The sequence below is a fragment of the Triticum dicoccoides genome, chromosome 4B (genome assembly GCF_002162155.2).
Source record: "Triticum dicoccoides isolate Atlit2015 ecotype Zavitan chromosome 4B, WEW_v2.0, whole genome shotgun sequence".
Taxonomy (NCBI): Eukaryota; Viridiplantae; Streptophyta; class Magnoliopsida; order Poales; family Poaceae; genus Triticum; species Triticum dicoccoides.
In genome coordinates, this window is record NC_041387.1 from 34,534,019 (window position 1) to 34,537,636 (window position 3,618).

The window sequence follows — 3,618 nt, forward strand, 5'->3', positions numbered from 1 at the left end:
GTTCATTCCAAGGGATATCTTTGTGTGTGCGTATTGAAGGAAGATGATATCTTCACCGATTGGTCTCTGTGATCAGTTAATGGACCTATCATCTTATCCAATCTTTGATTTGAGTGTGGGCTATTCTCAAATCAAATCAGAACCAACGATGTTCGTAATGTTGTCTTACTCGTGGTTTTTCCTCGAGCATACTCCATTATATCTTTTGGTCTGACCAATGCTATCACCGTGTTCACTTAACTATGGAATTCCTTTTATATGGAAACCTGGATGAATTGTTGTTGAGCCTATCGACAACATCCTTATCTCCTCCATGATTTTGTTGAACATTAAGCTAGTGTTGGAAACTTGTGTAAGCATTTACTTCATGCCCCGTTCATGAAGTATATGTTGGATGAAAGAAGTGACTTCCTTTGATTCACGTGCATTTGATGCAAGTTGCCGCCGTGAATTCGAGAAAGCATGCTTTTACCTCCTCTGGAATCATCCCAAGTCAGTTATGCACGTGCGAAGTATTCCGTGGTCTGTTAGACTAATCATCTTCATTCATATGAATTCCCTAGCACGCCAAGCCACTAACTGATTTATTCCAGGAAAAGGAATTCCTTCATAAGAGCTAATCCGGACTTATGTTAGGACTTCGATATCCTCGTTGGTGGTTCCCTACTAGAACTCAGTAGTGTTTTTATTATAAGACTACCATGTGATCATGTTTGTCTGGGACAACATGTTCACATGTGTGTAGCAGAACCAGCTCATGTTTTGGAGCTTACTATCGTAGTTCATTTCCCGAGAATCTCGCAACGTCATCTCGTCGATTTGTGTTGCAAACTTTCATTTTTCTTCCTAGACTCGATGAGTCTGGATTATTCTGACACCAACCAGATCTGAATCTCAGGCAAATATGATGGTTGGAACATTTCCCAAGAACTATAATAATGGTCTCTTGTAACCCGGTAAAGTGGATGTCGTGGCCAACACACCCAGCCGGAAGACCTATTATTGTAGTATCTTGATTGAAGAAGTTGGCCACCTCCCCATGAGGATTTCTTATGGATTTACTTCCGTAGTTATTCCTTATGATTTTTGTGTTCCCGAAGTCCGACCTTTACTTGATGTCCTAGATATCAACCCAGTTTGATAAATGGGTTGCGCTAGCACATCAAGGAGAACATTAGAAGTGGAGTGCTAAATGTCTCTCGGTCGATCATCCGGATTTTGATCCCTTGGCCTCGCTAAGGTGAAATTTGAGAAGGTGTTATCTTCCTTTGCATCTGCATCTTCTACCGACATTCATCATGGTAGTACGTAGTGTTGCCAGGATCCTTGACACGGATATTGGTAATACCTTGATGAATATGGAAGTGCTTAAGTTCCTGAGAGCACGCACAGGCGCTAGGTGTTATCATCGGCACTAAATGGGATTGCTCTCAGTTTCCTCGGTTATGCTATAATTTTTTCAACAGTGGACTCACTCTCCACTGTTGAGCTTCTCGTGAGTTATTAAAATCATCCGTTGTGTTGTCTTCAACAAGGTAATCCACATCATCCATTCTAATCCGGGTATGCCATTCTACCGAACCCCTCCAAATGGTCGCTCGAGAATTGCCTTAGGTTGGTATAAAAGATTTTCGATGATCTCTGAATCAAAGGTAATTCTTTTTGCCACTTATGGTAATAATCTATGAATCACCCTCCTCCAGGATGTCCCGCTGTGGCATCATGGCAACTCAACTCCTCGCTACGTTGACAACCATTCACCACCCTTTTAAGCGTGGAATTGTTCTCTACCTAGTGAACCCTCGTCATTTGTTCCACTCCATCCCTCTAGATGTGTGTTTTGTGTCTCAGCTCGAGGATGTTGCTATGTCTCATTCCATGCGTTGATCCTAAGTTGTTCGATCTTCGAGAAGATTGATCCTTCTAGAGTCTCCTTCTCCTCTCGTTGTCATGTTAGTTGGAGTTCTCAGAGGAAGACATCGAGTCAAAGATGGTGATTGAATCAACGTTCATTTGAAGTGCAACCTGGATCGTGAAGATTACGTTAGTTGCGTTTTCCCCTTCATCTTACCCTACGCTTGAATCTCGGGACGAGATTCTTGTTTAGTGGGGGCGAGTTGTCACATCCCTAGCTTCTGGTGCTGCCTAGTGTTTGCACCATGTTTAAATTTTTGAAACTTGAACTGAGGAAATTTGGAAGCCTCAAAAACTTAAATAAAAGAAGGGCAAAAACCCTAAAATCTCATTCATTGTTCCAAAATGCTCTTCTTAAATGTTTGATAATTTTGGCAAGGGTTCTGGTCCCAACCAAAATATTAAACATTTTTAAGGATTTAATCTTGGGACTTTGAATTTAAATCATTAGCTATTTGAATTTGAATTATATTCATATAATTAGAATATAATTTCAAATACCCCTGAAATATTTTATGAGCTTTTGGAAAAGTCCATCTAGCGAAATAAAAATATTCAGAGGAGTTTTTGACATTGTTTGAATTGTTTTAAATTCAAAACAGTGGCAAAAGATTTAAAAAAAACACAGAAACAGAAAACAATAAAAGAACAGAAACTCACCTGTAACTTACCTGGCATTCTAGCCCACCTGGCGGCCCATCTGAGCTGGCCGGCCCAGCCCACCTCCTCCTCTCTGTCGTCTTCCTCCCCCTCGCCCCGAAGCTGCTCGGTGGCGAGCGCCGACGCCGCCCCGGCCACCTCCTGCTTCCCCGGCCCCTCCTAGCAACGCCACGACGACGCCCCGTGTCCCCTCGCTCTTTTCCCTCACCGCTGCATCCCCTCTCCCTCCTCTGTCTCTCTCCCTCGCTCATCCCCGGACGCACCCGAGACCGCCGACGAGCACCACCGGAGCCACCAGCATCCCCACGCCCAGCCAGTTAGGCCACGAGCTCCGTCTTGGATCCGGGAAGCTCTACCACGACGCACGCGACGCCGGGTGCCCTGAAGCCACGCCATCACCGCCATCTTCATCGCCACGGTCGGCGATCGCCGCCACTCGATTCGCAGCACCGAAGACGCCCTCGAGCTCGCTGACCACCTCATCATTCTCCCTGTGAGCTCCTGCTGCCTCCTCTTTGCTCGCTCCCTCCGTTCCCGTCCCCTAGCTCCGTCTTCCACCACGGCCGAAGCTCGCCGCCGCCGTGCCTCGTCGCCGTCGTGGCCAGAGCCACTGTGGCTCGAAGCCGGGCACACCACCGTGCTCCACACCTCACCAGGAGCACGTAGCACGCACCAACGCCTCCCCTAGCGCCCTGCATCGCCTAACCCGCCGTTGGCCGAACTCCGGCCGCCGCCTCCCTCGCCGCTGCCGACGCCACAGCTAATCCCAGCTCCTCTGGCTTGCTCCATTGGATGCGCACGAGTTCGAGCTCCCTGTAGAACCCCTCCGCGCGTCGAATGGGCGCCGGAGCACCCATCCCGGCGAGCCTCCGTCGTCGGTTTTGGTCGTCACCGGCCGAACTCCGGCGATGTCGATGTGGCCCATCATTAGCCACTAACAGTCCCACTAATTAAGCTTAGTTACACTGACAGCTGGGCCCCGCCGTCTAATTAATCGTAGATTAGTTTCTATTTAGTTTTAACTAATATCAGTGGGCCCACGCG